We start from the raw sequence: 19,709 nt of genomic DNA, 5'->3' as shown, positions 1-19,709 counted from the left end.
GCCTTTGCTTTATAGCTATGGTTTATAGATAGAATTTTCCAAGTGACCTTATATTTGTTAACCATCACTCCAACTCCTACCCATGCACACATGATTTACCTGTATAATGTAGTCAGTTGACCTAAGCAAAGTGTCCAGTGGTCTGCATGCATGGCCCTGCCTTATGTGTTTCTCTGGTTCTCCCACACATGCAGGTTCCTGCTCACTCATCAACTAGCAGATGTCTGGAAAGACTGAGTATGGGATAAATAGGGTAAGGTCCCATGCCAGGCCTTTGTTCTGTCACCCAATGTCATGCCTTCAACTACTTTGCCCCACCTACTTCTTCTATACTTAAATGATATATATAAGATATAACTTAAAAGGTTTAATAAGCTATTAAACCTCATCACCCATATTTATTTACACACCTGTCTTTCTCTACAAAGTTACAAAAAACTCCCTGAAAGCAAATTCTGTATCGTTTTAATGATTTTGTAACCTCAACATTTAGCACAGTGCCTGACACATAGCAGTCTCTCAAAAACGTTTATTGATGAAAAAGTATTGAATTAAAAATAGTGATGCCTTAAAAAGTCACTATAGGGACTTCCCTGGCAGCCCAGTGGTTAAGACTTCACCTTCCAATGCAGGGGATGCAGGTTCAATCCCTGGTCAGGGAGCTAAGATCCCACATGCCTCGAGGCCAAAAAACCAAAACATAAAGCAGAAGCAATATTGTTACAAATTCAATAAAAGACTTTAAAAATGGTCCACATCAAAAGAAAAAAAAAAGAACTTTAAAGAAAAAAAGAAAGTCACTATAACCTGGGAGACTGACTCTAAAATACTTTCTAGAACAATACTTCCTCCTCCTGGCTCAAAATCTGTAGACTGGGACGTCCCTTGCAGTCCAGCAGTTAAGACTCCACACTTCCACAGCAGGCGGTGCAGGTTCGATACCTGGTCCAGGACCTAAGATCCCGCATGCCGCACTGTGCAGCCAAAAAAAAAAACTGTAGACTGGGGGACCACTCTGTCATTTCATCACAATCAGCATTCACATTGTCATAGCACTTTCCCAGACACAAAGCACTTTCACATGCATTGATTCTGGGAATCTTCAAAGAAATCTTAAGCGTCAGGATATGTTATTATTACTCTCACTTTCCGTATCAGGGGAAGGGGATTCAGAATGGCTAACTGATTTGTCCAAAGCTCCACAGCTACTGACTATGACTTTGCACTCAAAAGCAGGTCTCTTGACCCAAAATCAGTGTTCTTTCTCCTCACAGCACAATCTCTCTTCAAAACCTTGACAACGGTCTCATTCAGCACCTTCTTCGTACACATTGCTCTGTGTGCACACCACATTCAGGAGCACACAGAACTATAACAAGCTAATATTTACATGGTGCTTTGAGTCAGACACAGTTATAGCTAATTTAATATTATAACAACCCTGTGCCTTATTATGCTCATTTGAAGGATGAATAAACTGAGGCACAGAGATGATATTAGACTTTTTAACTCTGTTTAAATGAGAAATCCACTAAGCCGTGGGTTTTATTTGTTTTAACCTCTACGTGTGTGGTAGAAAAAGAGATGAGCCAATAACCTTCTTATGGCTCAACAGAGAAAACTCCCAAGTATTTCTGCTTTTAGAAGTAGATGTACCCATTTAAATATTATTGCCAGGACCACAGAGTAAGCAAGGCAAACAATCAGAATTATAGTCTTCTTAGAGATTACAATTCATAGAACATAATAATCTCTGAAGTTCAAATATCATATCTGTCTTTTTTTTTTTTTTTTAATTAATTTATTTATTTATTTATTTATGGCTGTGTTGGGTCTTCGTTTCTGTGCGAGGGCTTTCTCCAGTTGTGGCAAGTGGGGGCCACTCTTCATCGCGGTGCGCGGGCCTCTCACTATCACGGCCTCTCTTGTTGCGGAGCACAGGCTCCAGATGCGCAGGCTCAGTAATTGTGGCTCACGGGCCCAGTTGCTCCGCGGCATGTGGAATCTTCCGGGACCAGGGCTCGAACCCGTGTCCCCTGCATTGGCAGGCGGATTCTTAACCACTGCGCCACCAGGGAAGCCCCATATCTGTCTTTTATGTAAAACAATTGCAAAAATTGTTCAACAATGAAAATATCATCTGCTTTTTGCAATTGAAAAGAAAAAAGGGAAGATTTCTCCTTTTTAGCTTGTAAAAATTTATAAAAAGTGTGGCTAGAAAGTGTCTAGTTTAAAGTCTCAGTATCGGAATTTCATTGGTTTAACACTGCAGGGAAAGAATAAACAGGCTTGAGAAGCTCAAACATTATTACAATATGGAAAGAAAAATGACAGAATAGAATTATTAACAATGGAATATGGAGGATAATATTTTGCACCTACAGCTTGCACTGGACATGTAAGGACAAGTTATAACTTGCTGGAAAACATAAGAACAAAAACTCTAAACAAAAATTGAATACAGAGACTTCCCTGGTAGCGCAGTGGTTAAGGATCTGCCTGCCAATGCAGGGGACACGGGTTCAAGCCCTGGTCTGGGAATATCCCACATGCCGCGGAGCAACGAAGCCCATGCACCACAACTACTGAGACTGCGTGCCGCAACTACTGAAATCCGTACACCTAGAAGCCCATGCTCCACAACAAGAGAAGCCACCACAATGAGAAGCCCGTGCACCGCAACGAAGAGTAGCCCCCACTCGCCACAACTAGAGAAAGCCTGCGCGCAGGAACGAAGACCCAATGCAACCAAAATAAATTTTAAAATACCTTTAAAAAAAAATTCAATACATAGGGCTTCCCTGGTAGCACAGTGGTTAAGAATCTGCCTGCCAATGCAGGGGACACAGGTTCGAGCCCTGGTCCAGGAAGATCCCACGTGCCACAGAGCAACTAAGCCCGTGCGCCACAACTACTGATGCCCATACACTGTAGGGGCCGCGTGCCGCAACTGCTGAGCCCACGTGCTGCAACTGCTGAAGCCCATGCACCTAGAGCCCGTGCTCCGCAACAAGAGAAGCCACCGCAATGAGAAACCCATGCACCACAATGCAGAGTAGCCCCCTCTCGCTGCAACTAAAAAAAAAAAAGAAAGCCCATGCACAGCAACGAGGACCCAACACAGCCATAAATAATTAATTTAAATAAATAAATAAATAAATTCAATACATAGATTTCTAAGTCATGTAAGATTAATTTGCAAATAAGTTATGCTATGCTAACAATAACATAGTAAGCTTAGAGATGAGAAATAGAATCCCCAGGAGAGCTGGAAGGTAGATCGCTGCTCTCAATTGGTCTCCATAAAGAAGGAAATTGTATAATAGACAGGTACCTTTCTAATTAGGGATATAATGTTGATCCCTATTTCCCAGAATTTTTCTCCCATATAGACTATAGAATCTTTTTAGATAATTTATTTTATTAATGGCTTACTATGTGCCAGGTTCTGTACTAGGAATTGAAATCTCAAAGATGAATGAGATAAATAGACTAATCTCAAAATGCTTACTGCCTAAAAGCAGATCCACTTGTCCTTCGGTAACCACAAGGGATTGGTTCCAGGACACCCCACTGACAACAAAATCCACTATGCTCAAGTCCCTTATATAAAATGGCATAGCACAATGTATACAGTTGGCCCTCCATATCAGCAGGTTTTGCATCCGTGCATTCAACCAACTGCAAATCCAAGGCCAACTGTATATCAATGCATCTAACATAGGTAGAGACAGAGATGGCAAACTGAGGAAAGAGAAGAGAGAAAGCACTTAGAACAGAGCATGTCACACTCTAAGTACTCAATCAATACTATTACTACTAACTAGTCTGCCTTAAGAATGTGTCTGATGTTTTTTAAAGTCTGTCAGATAACCATGTCTAAGGAAAGTCTCTTTTAGATAGTTTGAGCCATTCCTTCTTTGGGGCAGGGCTTGGACTAGAGGAGCATTTCCCAAAGTGAGTTCACAGGATATTGGAACAGCAGGATTGCATTAGGTTGCTACTGAGAGAAAGGGTTCCCTAGTAAGCAGGTTTCTTCACTGAAGAGCTTTTCAAAACCATGTTTACCAGTGTACACTGGGAATCTCCTTAGAGGCAGATAAAGTATATGGTTTTTCCCAAACGTATTTGACCACGAAACCATTACATAAGGAGCACCTCATAGGACCCCAGTAGTGGGAAATGCTTGAGTAGATATGTTTACAGTTCCTCTAATTGACTGTTTTCCGACAAGATAGTCACATTCGCCTATACAGAAAAGGCAACCAGCCTTTTACTATGTTTTAAGATTGTGGGCGCCATCTAGTGTTCATATATTGTCTAAACACTTTGCATGGCAACCTGAAGATGGAGGAGGATTCCCAGGCGCCATTGCAAGGATTTATCCTGCACTTCCTCCTCCCCACCAGAGCTACAGAACTAAAGTAGTTAAGATGCCGAAAAAAATCGTCACCTGAGGCCACATTCCATACACGTATTGTGAGTGATCTTTTCTCTCCAGTTTCTCCTTTATGTATTCTATCTCTCAGGGATTTATTACAGAAAGTCTTATCCAATAATTGAACCATCTCCTTGAGGTATCTGTGGAGGAGAATTTAGGGCATTCAGCATGCAATCACGTTAACTAGTACAGTAGTCTCCTCAGGCAGTCTTTCTGCAGAGGGAAAGATAGAAGTGCTTCTGTTATTATTTGTTTCAGTGCTTTGTTATGAAAAAATGTATATATATGGAGTGGAGCATGCAGAAGCAATACCACTATAAAGAGATTCTTTTCTGCCTCACCAAGCAGTTTTAGTCTGTTCAATCCTCAGGAGTCTAAAAAAGATCACCCTAGCTGACCCTGCAAACTCCAAAACTCACTCTTGATGGACTTTAAGTATTTAACTCACTCTGTTCCAAGATACGTAGTTGGGAATATGTGTGGCCAGAAGTGAAATGTTGCAGCCGTTGCACTGAAGGTAGAATAGGTAATTGTGAATTTTCAAACTGAAATTGAAATTGCATTGTGATTTGGGAGGAGTGAAAATGAGTCACAGCTCATCTGGGTGTTTCACTAAATCTCAGGTTTCCTTCCTATCTTCATGTTTAGAGCCATGCAGAAGTGAAGGGCTTTCTTTGTTAGATCCTTACTGTCAAGTTACTCAACTGGAATTCGAGCACTATATACACTCTTCACCATCCTGGGGTACTGGTAAAGTCACCCTTATATTGTTACCTCAAATGACAACTCTTAATCCCTTCCAGTGAAATCCAGCCCTCCTCCTGCCCACCCCACCCCACAAAAAAATACATAAAGTCCCAAATTATTTCTTTAATTCCCTGAAGTGTTCCTCTTAAAAGCTTACCAATGCCATCCCTTCCAGTGACCATGCCATATGGGCCATGTCCTTCCTCTCCAGCTCTGTCCCCAGCCCCATGGAGGATTCCTGTTTTCATTGTTTTCAGTGCTCAAGGGTTTCTGTTTAAGGGATTGTTTCTCAGTGTTCCTGAAACCTGCCTTCCAGAGAGGCTCTGAGGACTGTGCAGAGGTGAGGACAAGAGCCCTCTCCCCGCTCTGTGTTGCTTTGTCACCTTGTTTCCAAAAGCACAACAGCTTAAGCTAGAAATCTTACAAAGTCTCTCACCTAATCAGCACATTTAGTTTCTCTCCTCTCATCATCAACACTTGGAGTCACTCAAACCCCAGCAAAACCTCCGCCCTTCCCTCAGGGACAAGCGTCAGTCCCAGCTCTGGTTATCCTGGCCAGAGAGTGGTGTTTTTTTGGTTTTCTTGTTGTTGTTTTTTTCTGGTTGAGCTCCACCTACTCCACCTCTCCCAACAAAAGAAGAGCAACAAGACTCACAGACCAACACAAGTGTAAACACAACAGTATAGATTTCCAAACTGAGATGATTTAACATCTGCATTTGGGTTAACGGGGATTTTACAGCTTCCCCCAAGAAAATGGGTAGACCTGTCCTTTGTAACCAAGGGCCTGTCTTATAATTTTGCTCAAAGAAATAGTATTTGCTGAAGGGAATACTGAACACCTTTAGCTTAAAAGACATTAGACAGGTCAGGGGTTGGGAGGTAATAAATTGGGAATTTGGAATTAACAGATACACACTATTAAATATAAAATAGATATAAACAACAAAGACCTATTGTAGAGCACAGGGAACTATATTCAATATCTTGTAATAACCTATAACAGAAAAGAATCTGAAAAATATATATATATACATAAAATTGAATCACTTTGGGCTTTCCTGGTGGCGCAGTGGTTGAGAATCTGCCTGCCAATGCAGGGGACACGGGTTCGAGCCCTGGTCTGGGAGGATCCCACGTGCCACAGAGCAACTAGGCCCGTGAGCCACAACTACTGAGCCTGCGCGTCTGGAGCCTGTGCTCCGCAACAAGAGAGGCCGCGATAGTGAGAGGCCCACGCACCACGATGAAGAGTGGCCCCCGCTCGCCGCAACTAGAGAAAGCCCTCGCACAGGAACAAAGACCCAACACAGCCAAAAATAAAGAAATTAATTAATTAATTAATTAAAAAAAAAATTGAATCACTTTGCTGTACACTTGAAACACTGTAAATCAACTATAGTTCAAATTTTTTTTAAAAAGACATTAGACAATATACAATTTTGGTGTGTCCCCACAATGCCCCCTGCTTCTCATCAAGGTTTCGGAAAATTCAGGGTCCTGTATCCGCCAGGGCACCCTATTAAACAACTTGTAAGTGAAATCTAACCAAATGGAATTGTTGATGTTTTTGAAAACGTGAAGACTTCTTGCCTTAACCCTGACCAGTTAAATTCAGGCTTCTGGCCCAGAAACCACGCGGAGGCTGCCTCCCCAAACCTCTGTGCCTGGTCCAGGCATTGTTCTCTCCGCTGACCCCCATTCTGTCTAGATTCACTGACTTTTCTGGCTCTGGCACTCACCTCTCAATTTTGAAGCCCACTCAGATGTCTCCCCACCTTACTGGATCTGTCTTCCTGCCCAACTCAGAGCCCACACCTTTCTTGCTCAGGGACCACCTCAAATAAAAACAGTGAAGTATGGCCAGTGAAGAGACTTTTCCTCAGCCTCAGCTTCAGAGCCCCACCATCGAGGCTGACCTCTGGCCCGCTCACCAGAGGGTAGGGATTCAGCAGGGCCTACTGCAGCCCTATAAATCCTTTTTTCATATAGACTGTCCAGGATACACACACACACATCCCCCATCACATACAAACTTCCAGACTTTGGGAAGAGTGAGCCTTTCAAAAAGCATATGTGATCATGTTGTTTCTCCCCTTAAACTTTCAGTGGCTTTCTGTTGTTGTGAAGATAAAATCCAAAATTCTTGATACGGCCTACAAAATTTCACAGGGTCTGGCCCTTGCTTACCTCGCTGGCCTCTTCCCTATTCTCACTTTCACCCCGACCACCCTGGCTTTTTCTTTCCCTCCCATCAAAATATTTAGCCACTTGGCACGTACAACTTCACAGCAGTCCATACGATGAAGGACCACAGTGCCGCAGCTGCCGGATTGTGGGGAAATGGGGTTCTCTAGACATCACAGTTGTGGGTCACTCGAGAGGACTCAGGACAGCACTTCTCTACAGACAATCCACACAGAAGTGTTTCCTTGTTTTAACAAAAGGAATGGCCGGGTTGATGCATGGTGGGACTTCCTCCATGGGCCTGTGCATGTACTGAATTTTCTCTGCAGAGGAACTTAGAGTGAACCCAAGGCCTTCTAGTACCTAAAAGGGACCAGAGAACTCATGGAGTGCCCCAGGCTACACTTAAGAAGCATCCCTATTTTCTGACATAGAATCTGGCTGGTAATACCTGTCAAATGAATAAATTCAATAAACTTTATGGACATAGTAGGGAAGCAAATATAACATGTACTTTTCTGGTACATTCCTTAAGTACTGCTTATTCAATGTCATTAGCACTATATATATATATCTTTCACAACTTGTAGACATGCTGCAAAAATAGTACATCAGGAAACATGTAAAGTCAGACCTCTAATAGATAACCCACAGGACAACTACTCAAGGACTCAGCTTTAAGCAGCCTTCAAAAGTCTGAAATTCAGTTCAGTGATACCAATTCCAGCTTTTCTCAAAGTGATATTTCTATATCATACCAGATCTGTGAAATGCTCTATGAAAAAAGAAAGGTTCATGACCAAATAAAGGATCTGAGAATCTCTACAGCAATAAAGAAATGCTGTTAAAGCATTTTCTAACCTTACTTAACTAAAGAATCTTTTTCCCCCTGGAATATGAGTTACTATCTAACTGGACATACTTTTAGAAATTCTGCCTTAAACTAAACTCCGGAAAAACGCATGCAGGTGTTTTATTTGGGAGAAGTAACATTTTCACATTAAAATATCATTTGCAGAGCTCAGGGGATGGGGTAGGGAGAGTGCAAACCAAAAACCTAAGACAGAGGAACTATCTTCCTCAATCTAGAAAGATCTTCCTCAAACAGTAGTGCAAAGCAGAGGGGGCACGTGGAGCATTAGATAAGGGGTATTCTGTACATACAATTTATTAACCTATTTGCATAAAACCAATCCACAGACATTTCCTAAGCATCCACTAAGCAGCAAAAACTACTGGGCAAAAAAAAATAATTGTGTCCTTAGCGAACATACAACCTCACAAGGGGAGACAGACACATAAATAGGTTATTTCCACAATAACATGGAAAGTGTTAATGGTAAATTCAGGGGATCACATAGGCACAAAGGAGAGGCTGTCATTAGGCCAGCCTGGGAAATGTGGGAAGGCTTCTGGAGGAAAAGCTTCCCAAAAAAGACTCCGAGGAAGCAGGAACAGTGGGGAATTAGGAATAAAATGCTTCATATTTTTGAGTATCTGCTTAGCACCAAGTATTATGATTTCACTGAATCCTAACAATAACCTTGTTGGGTTGAAGGCTCAGAGAAATTCAGTAATTTGCCCAAAATCACACAGATAATCAGCAATGACAGTGGCATTTGAACGACCATTGCTTCTGATTTCAAAGCTATGCTCTTTCTGCAATGCCAGCCTTCAGAAAGAAAATGTAACTTGGCAGTTTGCTTATGTCTAAGGCTGTCTGCACTCTAAGTCCAGTTAGTGAGAAAAACATAAATGCCTGAAATAATAAACTATTTACAAGGAGAAATATGAGCCACCATAGGAAGCCATCATACACATAGATTCTAAAATTGAGGAGACTTAGATCCTCCAAAGCTTCCCCTGAGGGCAGGGTCTGTGTTTTAGCATCTCTGCATCCCATTGATTAATACAGAACCCAGCTACCCCGCAAATGTTAATGAATGAATGAAAGAAGACATTCATTCATTAACTTCTCTGAAGGCAGCTAGGAATCCTAGGGCTCCTCTCAGTTGTATCCATCCGAACTCTTGGCCTAAAGAACCGCTCTGTCCTGAAGACTCAATATCTTAGTGCTTTTAGTTAGCCTTCCGGCCAACAGAATGTATTTTCCAAATCAGACAGATTCTTTCCTAATTGACTAGTAGGAACTCCCACAGATCAGACAAATATTAAATATTCTATTATATACTAAATGCTAAATACATGATGTTTGCTTAAAACTCTGTTTATAATATATACTCTTCTTCCAAAAAGATGTTTAGGTGATAAAAAGTCCCTATACAAGTCTCGAAGGGTGAACTAAAACTCGATCCTGAGTCTTTTCCACATAAACATTGAAAATGCTCTATCACAGGTGACCCCTGATAAAGGGGAATTCTTGCAGAGACATCTCAGGTTGTGAGGAAGGAGTGATCTTCATCTGCAAGTAGACTGATTTTTAGCTCCTATTTGGTTTTGCCTCTAACCTATTTTGCTAGCTAAGCCCTCATAACCCTTACATTTGCATCACCATTTCTATGTATCAAGTCCCTTCCTATGAATGTTATCTCATTTGATTCTCATAGAATCCAGGATAGGTAGGAAGATGATCACCTTGCCATTTTATACAGGAGGAAACTGAAGAGTTCAGTGATTTTCTAACTTAAAGCCTGTTAGCCACCAGGCATAGGTCTCCATCTATCACAATCAGCTTCCTTGCTTATAATGCTGACTATTCTAGTGATGTGCCTGATGGGAGCTTGGATGCTGGATTTACCTGCCAGAGTTCTGAACTCCAGACAACAGATATCTGGGTGACTTAAATGAAAAGGAATTTATTAGAGAAATAACAGATAGCTCACTGAACCCCTGGAAGGCTGGGGAACCAAGCTCAGAAGCCAGGAAGGAAATTCTGCTGAAGTCAGTCTTTTAAGGATACTGCTCTCAAGGTCATTACCACAGGCCAGTTACAACCAGGCCACACTGCTGGAGGTGCTGTGAAAAAAACCTCTCTCTCTCCATGTATCTTACACCTTAATGTGGTGATTCTAAGTTCCCAGCAGGAATATCTGCTTGGCCTGCCCTCACTCTAGCTGTGCCCTTCCACCTTTCTAATGGGGGATAAGGCTGTGCCTCCCGCCTGTCTTGGATTGCCCCCAAAAAAGAAGGCTATTTGGACACTGAGCAGCTAAATGATAAATGTCCATTAGAGATCATTTGGCTCACTGAATTCTATATGAGGAATCGCTTAGATCTAAGATCTTGAGACTCATAATAGTTTCTTAAACAGTAGAAATGATTTCCAGAGAGAGGCCTTCCTTTGGGAAGGGTCTCGGCCTGTATTTGTGCAGCTGGCAGTGCCTTCCCTAACTGTGCTCATCTAAGCATACCAACAAGAGATTCAGGCAAGGACAGGATATCAACTCTGCCAAGTGTCGGTGGACCGTAAAGACTTCTTTCTAATGGTGATTTTCTGTTTCCAGCATGTTGTGTCCCAAAGTAATTAAAAATGTCTTCCTGAGATTAAGGGATTTACAGACCAATGTACCTTGCCTTCAAAAGTCCCTATTGCTCTATTGAAGAGCTACAGACACCTTCTAATAAATGAAGAAATAAATCATCAGTTCTTTTGTAGTGAATCCACATTTTGGTCTTTGACAAAGATGAGGATCAAATCAAATGGAGCATGGTGTCCAGTTCTATTATTCTTACTTTGGTTGGGAAAGAAAAAACAGAGAAAATTAGAGAGAAAATATATAAGGAAAATATATATAGTCCTATCCTGGACAAGACACAGTGCCATGGGTTAGAGGTATAGTGGTGAATATGATAGGCCCCATTCTTACCCTCGTGGAGTTTGCAAATTTGAGGTCTAAATGTGCTACCAAAGGGGAGCCATAGGTGCCGGGGAGCGCACATGGGGGACCTCACCTAGACCAGGGGACCAGAAAGATGTCTCTGAAGAAGTGATATCTTACCTCAGCCTTGAGAGATGTAGAAAGGATAGCCAGACCAGGCGGGCTGGGCAAGGAAGGAAAAGTGAAGCCGGAGATCAGCCTGTCCACTGGCCCAGAAGCCAGGGAAAGCGCACTATGTGTGAGGTGGTTCGGATATAGAGAGTGAGAGGGAATTTAAAGAGAGGTGAGATTAGAGAGGAAGGAGGCACCTCATACACCTTCTAAGGCCTTAAAAGGGAATGAAGATTAAAGGGCAGCAGAAAACTGTGGAAAGGTTTTAAGCAGGGTAAAGGTTCTGGTCACCAATTTCCACCTGCAGATATGTGTATGGGTGGCAGCAGGCGCTCCCCACCGCACAAGCAATTTGTTTTACACCAACCCCACTCCACTACTTCAGAAGCAAGTTGCAAGTCCAGGTTGTCACCTGTGTTTCTGACCATCTGATGGCTCGCCTGTAGATTGAAGATTCCAACGACCCCTCCCTTGGGTTCAATTAATTTGCTAGAGCGGCTCATGGAATTCAGAGAAACATTTTACTGACTAGATCGCCAGTTTATTATAAAAGGCTATAGCGCAGGGAAAGCCAGATGGAAGAGATGCACAGGGCAAGGCGTGGGGAAACATGCAGAGCTTCCACGCCCTCTCCAAGCACAGCACTCCCCGCATGTTCAACCACCCTGAACTCTCCAAGCCCTCTCTTTTTAAGTTTTCATGGAGGCCCCATTACGTAGGCATAATTGACTATATCTCCGTCCATGGGTGATTAACTCATTCTCCAGTTCCTCTCCTCTCCCAGGAGGACTTGGGGGGTAGGACTGAAAGTTCCAATGTGGTTGGTTCTCCTGGCAACCAGCCCCCACCCTTAGGTGGACTCCTAAAGTCACCTCATTAACATAACAAAAGACACCTTTGTCTCTCTGCCCTCACTTTAGAAAATTCCAAGGGTTTTAGGAGCTCTGCGCCAGAAACAGGAACAAAGACCAAATGTAGGGCTTCCCTGGTGGCGCAGTGGTTGGGAATCCGCCTGCCAATGCAGGGGACACGGGTTCGTGCCCCGGTCCGGGAAGATCCCACATGCCGCGGAGCGGCTGGGCCCGTGAGCCACAATTACTGAGCCTGCACGTCTGGAGCCTGTGCTCCGCAACAAGAGAGGCCGCAATAATGAGAGGCACGTGCACCACGATGAAGAGTGGCCCCCGCTCTCCGCAACTGGAGAAAGCCCTTGCACGGAAATGAAGACCCAACACAACCAAAACTAATAAATAATAATTAAAAAAAAAAAAAGACCAAATGTATATTTCTTATAATAAATCACAGTATCACACAGGGAAATAGCACGATTAGAGTTGATAGAATTTGTGAGGCTGGTGTGGAATGTGGAAAAAAAAATAACTGAGAAGTCAGGCAGACCTAGGGTCCAGCCCTAATGTCACCGTTTAATAACTGTGGCCTTGATCAAGTTATTTAAATTGTCTGAGTCTCAGAATTTTACCCTGTAGGATAATAGAAATCAGAACGGATGAAGTTCTAGGAAGTGCACAATAAATCTCTCTTACCCCTTCTCCCTTCTCACACTAAATTCAAAGTCATTTCTCCAGGACTGACCACAAGAGGCCTGCTGAACTAGTCTCTTGGGAGAATCCAGGAAAGATTTCCAGGAAAATTAATAGTGGGTTGTATTTTGAAGACAAAGAGGAATTAGTCATTTGAAGAGAAAACCATCTATTCCCAATTACAAGCAATCCTAGCTGTAGTTAAGCTGAGGGTTTCCACTGCAATGCCCAGGCCACATTCTTCCTACCCCGACTTGCTCTACTTAATATCATCTCCTCATCATAATTTTCTATGTTGAAAAGCTCTAAAGGCAGAAGCGAGAGAATTCTATTTACTTTTCTGCCAATTAAGATGCACTTATGAATGGCCTTCTATGGGCCTAGTGTTGAACATACACGAGCATGAGTACACACATGCATGCACACGCATCCCTACTTCACAGCTTTAGAAAGTGGTTATGTAATGATTCATGTGATCCACTCTAAAAGAAGTGCAGAATCAGCTCTACAAAGAGGACGCTCATGGAGGACTATGGCAGAGGGGCCTGCAGTTAGGCAGATGGGAAGGGATTCAAGGACAGGATTTCCTGGGCGAGCTCCTCCTTTCAGAGCTTTCCCTCTCTCTCCTTCCTCTACCATAAACAGGCATAGGTCCTAAAGGTGTTGGTGCCCCACTGTACTGTGGTTCTTCCACTAATGAAGTCCCTAGCACAGAGTAGGTAAATTATTTATTCTCATGTCAATTTCTTCCAAACAAGTCCCAAGAACTTCTTCAGGGCAGGGACTATGGCCCCAGTACCCAAAACCCCAGGCGGCTCAAGAACGTTTGTTACCATGAATTAAGGAAGGCAGGCATTTCAGTCGGAAGGAACAGTATAGGCAAAGGCACAGAGGCTGGGTGTGAGCTCTTCCAGTGGGTGTTTGGAAGGGCGTTGGGCATGGAAAAACAGGAAAAGCCTTTCCTTCTCATTGTTTTGGGGTGTGAGCAGCTATGCATAGTTCTTAAACAGGTAACCATGGCTTGGAAGTGGCAAGCTGTAGATGGGAGAACAGGGTACAATTAAGACCAAAGTAAACACATAAAAATGAGAACCAGGCACATATTTACTGATGTACAGCCATTTGCACAAGATGGAGTTGAGAAAGGATGACCTTGAAAATCAGACAGGCTTGAATTCAAATCTCAAATCCACTACTTCCCAGCTTTGTGAGCTTGATAAGTTAATCTCTTAGGACACTAATTTCCTTATCTGTTCATTGGGGATGATAACACCTATCAGCCTTATTGCAAGCATTAAATAAAATAGTATATATAAGCCATTAGCACAGTGCCTAATGAGTACTAACCATTCATTTGTACATTCATGCAACAACAGTTTTTACAGCAGCCATTACATGCAAGGCACTAGGAATATAAGAGCCAAAAAAAAAGAAAGAAAGAAAGAAAGAATTGCTGCTTCATGGTGCTTGCATTCTAGTGGGAAAAACAAATAATATATATATTTTTTAAGTAATGGATAATGAAATTAAATAATTTATTAGGAGGTGATAGTGTGATGAAAAACCAATTGAGTAATGCAACGTAAATTTGAGGTGCTAGGAGAGGAGTTGAACATTTAAATAAGGTGGTCAGTGTAGACCTCACTGAGAAGGTGACATTTTAGCAAAGAGTAAAGGAAAGGAAAGTGGGCCATGCAGATCTCTGAGGTAGCTCCAGAGGGAAGAGCTCTGAGTCAGGTGCATGCCTTGTGTATCTGAGGAAGCCGGTCTGGTGAGACTGGAGGGAGAGGAGGCAAGTGGGAGGTGAGGGCAGAGAAGTGATGGGTGGGTCACAGGCAGCACAGCCTCGCAGGCCTCTGCAAGAGCTTTGTTTTCCTCTGAGAGAAGGAAGAGCCAAGGGAAGATTATAAGCAGAGTGACAGGACATGATTTCACTTACATTGTAAGAGGATCAACTCTGGCCGCAGTGTTGACAAGAGACTATCAAGGGACAAAGATGGAAGCAGGAGGCAAGCTAGGAATCTACCTGGATAATCTGCACTAGAGAATAAGAAGGATGGGACAGCTGTGGTAGAAATGGAGGGAGCAAGGGATGGTTCTGGATATGTTTGGAAGGGACAGTTAACAGATTTCCTAAAAGACTGGATGTGGGGTAAAAGAGAAAGGAAGAGGTGAAGGATGACTCCAAGGTTTTCTACCTGAAAATCAGATAAGCAGAGACACTATTAGTTGAGACAGGGATGCTCCCACAGGTGAAGCAGGCAACAAAGGCAGACAGACTGAGCCCTGGAGCGCGCCAAGGTCCTCCTCAGGGAGAAGAGGAAGAACCAACAAAGGGAACTAAGAGGAGCAACCAGTAAGGTAGGAGGAAACCAAGTAGGACCCCGGGAGCTAAAACAAGAAAGTATTTCCAGAGAGTGGCATCAACTGCTTTAAATGTTGGTAAGTCCTGTAAGATGGGAACTGAAAATTAACTGCTGAATTTAATAACATGGAACTTACTGATCAAATGAAAAAGCAGTTTCTGTAGTGTAATGGGGTGAGATCTGTATGAAGTGGATTTCTAAGACAATGAAAGGAGAGAAATTAATGACAATGAATACAGATATCTCCTTTGAGTTTTGCTAAAAAGGGGAATGAAATAGGATGGCCACTAGAGGGTAGAGTTTGGTTTTATCAATATAACAATGTTTATATGTTGGTGGAAATGATCTACTAGAGGGGGAAAACTAGTGTTTTATTTATCAATTTTTATTTATTTATTTATTTATTTATTTATTTAAAGAGGGAGGGAGGGGAAGAGGTGGAAAATACTTCATGTACATGACTGCAATTCTTATTTTTTTAATTCTTTGATTTATTAAATATCTCCTATTGATCCATTTTATTTATTGCTATGTTCCCAGAGCATGAACCGCGCCTGGCACTTCATAGGTGCTCAATAATGACAGCATGACTATCAAGTAGTATGCTAGGTGCTGTAGGGAAGAGAGAGACGAATAAGACATTGATCCCACCTTCACGGGGTTATAACCTAGTGGAGACATAGGACATGAACATGGTTGTAATGCATGACCAATGTGATAGAAAGGAACAATCACATTATTTTAGTCTTCTCACCCTGCTATTGTTATTTTAAATCAATAATAATAAGTTCCTTGATATTAAGTATCACCTTGTCTTCTTTCCCATCATCATGAGCACCACTCCCACGACCACCACAATTCACTTCACCACATACAATGACCATCCTCAATGACTGACAAATGAAAAGAGTCAGTGAGCACCCCGTCAGCAGCATTCTGCCCGGGTATAAGCTACTCCTCTCTTTCTACCACCCCAAATTGCCAAGGGAGGCTTTGGCCCTTGCTCTTCTTCCTAACTTCTGCCCAGGTTTGGAGCAACGGCACTACTTGAAGCAGAAGAAATCATAGGTCAAATCACTAACCCCCTAGCTAGTGTGTAGATCAGGGGACCCACCTGACTCATGCAGGGTGCTGGAAGGGAAAGGAGAGGCACATGCAGAACAGGGATAGGGCCCCTCTGAGACCCATATAAAGATCATGACATGCCAAGCTTTAGGAATAAAGAGTTAAATAGCAGGATCTTCGCCCTCCAGGGAGGTCAGAGCAAGGAAGATGAAGACAAATCCTTAAATAAGACCATATTAAGGGGCATAAGGAACTTGGATAGTATACAGGGGAAATGAAGAGACTCTTGGGCTGGAGAAAGGAATAAAGCCAGACAGATGCTACAACAGCTCCACATGATAAAAACTGTTCACCTGCAGAAAATCCTATCTCACATTACCCCCATGAAAATTCCCATTTGGGAGGAGGTGGAAGGGGAGTATTCATGGTCTGAAATGATGTCTAAAAACTGAATGCTGAGAATTGCTAAAACCAAAATTTCTAACATATAGTAGATGCTTAGAGCATGCTTTTAATTATATATATATATTATATATATTATATATTCTGATATATATATACATCAGAAAGGAAAGAATGAGGATTATATTTGAAGCCATAGCCTGATTATCATTTATAAATGACATTTTAATTATTAAGATCAAATTGCAAGTAGAGAAGTGAGATAGAGACTGGCTTGGTGAAAACCGGGCAAGGTGCCGGAGATGATCACCAGGTGAACTAGTTATTTCAATTAAGAGCTTCAAGAGTTCAGAGGAGGGAGAAATTTATTGAATACGGAGGAAGCTGAATGAAAGGGCCTATGAAGGCCCTTAGGTAGGACTCAGATACAGGGAGAGCAGGCCTCCCACCTCCTCCCAACCCTTGTATCTCCACAGTTCTTCAATGACATCCTGTGTTCTCCTTTTGGTCTTGGATTGTTTTCATGAATATTTTCCCCAACAGATTGTGAGTTCCTTGAGGACAGAGGTGTGGCTGGATTATAACTGCCTCCCAGGACCTAACCCAGTGCTAGGCACTCAGAGGTCTTTTTAAGTGGTGAATAAATTAGCAAACGAAAGAACTTGAAGAAGTCTTTCCTAAGCGGAAGGGAAAGTCTTTAAAGGTTTATTCCAAAATTCTCCCTGAAATGCTCAGATGATTTTTTTTAAGTTGCCTGTGCTATCCATGATCCAACATATTACCTCAGTTTTCCAGCTGAAGTGTTTTTTGAGAACAAGAAAACCAAGATGCAAAGCTTACAAGAGAATGACTGAAGTGTGGATCGGCAGATGGTATCCCAAGAGTAGCATTTTTTTTTTTCTGGAAGAAGCTCTTTCTATACTGTATATTTGCTGTGCTTTTGGAATGTCAGGACCCATTTGCACATCAGCAAACCAGTAAAAAAAGAAAATACCCCCTTCTTCAGTCCCCAGGCTTACATAAGTATCTGCTCCTGGTGAAATGACCTCCAGGGGTTCTTTCCATTGGGAACATCCACTCTCTTGTCCTGAGAGCCTCAAAAGACAAGACAAATCGCTCTGAAAGCCAGAGAAGTTAAATAGTGCCTTCAAAGTGATAAAATTAAATGGAAAATTGGGTATTTAGCTGCTCTTTTCTTATACATTCTCCCAGTTATTTTCATATACTGTGCCATACGAACTTAGTACTCCAAGACAGAATAAACAGAACATTGCAACTGGCGTTATTCCCTGAGAATCCACAAGATGGCAGTAATAGATTTTACATAGAACTAACTGTATACAGTGGTGTCTGGCCTGTTTGCTGAGTTTTTGTACTGTTGATTGTATTTGGATTAAAACTGGTTGTCATCCTAATGCTAGGCTTTTAAAATATAATTCAGAGAATAAACAGTAAATTAAGATCTGAAAGAAAAATTTTTGGCTTCGTTGCTTTTTCTCTTTTTTTTATATTATGAGAGTCCCATTTTTTTTAAAGTAACAGAGCTAAGAATCAACCAGGAGCCCTAAGAGCTAAGACTGCTTGAGAAAAGTTCAAAATGAAAAATGTTGCTCCTTCCTGAACACAGACTGATCGATGACTCTCTTGCTTGAAGGAAAGAAAAAGAGGAGTCAGTGAAGGGCCGATAGTTAATCTTCCATATAATTTAATTGCTTGTTATTTCTCTCTGTTCAAAATCTACCCTGGAGGGAATAGTGCCTGATGGACCATGCTGAAAATGATGCTGTGATCCAAACTACAAAAACATTTATTGCCTATATCTCTTGTGTTTTGTGTGCAACAGAAACTGCACTAAACTATGACCATCTTTTTCCATGTATTTTTATTATTCTACTCACAGATTTGTGATAGAATTCAGGAGAGTGGAAACTACATTTTTCTTTCATTTCTTTAATCTGCCTCCACGTTCAGCATATATGGATATGAGGTAGTTGTCCCAGAATTGCAAATCTCACAGGAAAGCACACTTTCTGTACCAAGCATAAATGGCATGGTGTAGCATAAACAGCATCTCCTTTGTGTAGTAGACAGTACCACTAAGTTCAAAAAGATGGCAGTGAGTTCACATCAAACATGAAGCATTTTAAAATGGGCATCAGATATCTCTGGTTTAAAGTCCTTTGGGCATTCTTCCATGCTGCCCAGATTTCTCTTTTTCCCCCCTTCCTGACCTCTCTTCTCTTATCTCTTATTACCTTCTGATTCATGGTCATTTCTCATTAAAAATACAGCTATTATTTTTGCTTGCTTGTAAGAGACTCTCCTTTCACCTCAGGTAGCTCTTCATTGTATTTTCTAAACTTGTTTTTTTCCCTGAGAAAAAAATCTGCTAACAAGCTATTAAGGTAATATATTTTTCATTCCCTTACCAACATTTACTTAAATCTTCTGTTAGGAAATAGGATATCCCACTCTGTTCATTTATCTACCCATCCCTGTCTACAACAAACTTGATAGAGGTTTTCAGGGCCTGCATTCCCTTGCTATGCAGGGTGTAGTGATGACTAAGCCATGTGTCATGTCCTCAAGATGCATGTAGTCTAGAAGAAGTGAGTAGGTCCACACAGAGTTATGCCATAAGAAAAGTACAGAGAGACAATGGAGTTCAAGAGAAGAGGCTAAACCTGACCCAGCGATCTGGGGAGGAATCATGCTCTCCTCAGAAACGAGAAGACCTACCAGATCCTCCCCACAAGTCAAAGATAAACCATCTTTTCATTAGGCCACAAAGGAAGAGCATGAAGTCTGATGCAGAAGTGAAAAGCTAGGGGTGCTCAAGAATTCTGAACAATCCGAGTCAACAAGACAGGAGATAATAGGAGACTCATCAGGCCTCTGACCCGGGCTAAGGAATTTGAACACTGGACTATGGTGGGAAAAGCAAACAGTTCCCAGGGGTAGCCACACGATGCAACCTGACCAATTCCTGACCTGACCACCCACTCCCTCA

The 19,709-nt window shown here is 42.1% G+C and overlaps 1 protein-coding gene and 1 long non-coding RNA gene across 19 annotated transcripts in view; one reads left to right on the top strand and one right to left on the bottom strand.

Moving 5' to 3' along the window:
• Positions 1-19,709, top strand: part of DLG2 (discs large MAGUK scaffold protein 2) — a 2,068,078-nt gene that overhangs the window by 1,696,043 nt on the left and 352,326 nt on the right. The window lies entirely within an intron of this gene.
• LOC309606382 overlaps positions 1-19,709 on the bottom strand; it is a 136,588-nt gene that overhangs the window by 88,212 nt on the left and 28,667 nt on the right. The window lies entirely within an intron of this gene.

The sequence above is a fragment of the Balaenoptera borealis genome (genome assembly GCF_965194805.1).
Source record: "Balaenoptera borealis genome assembly, chromosome: 11".
Classification (NCBI taxonomy): Eukaryota; Metazoa; Chordata; class Mammalia; order Artiodactyla; family Balaenopteridae; genus Balaenoptera; species Balaenoptera borealis.
The sequence above is the reverse complement of the archived record's forward strand: the minus strand, read 5'-3'. Positions and strand labels throughout refer to the sequence as shown.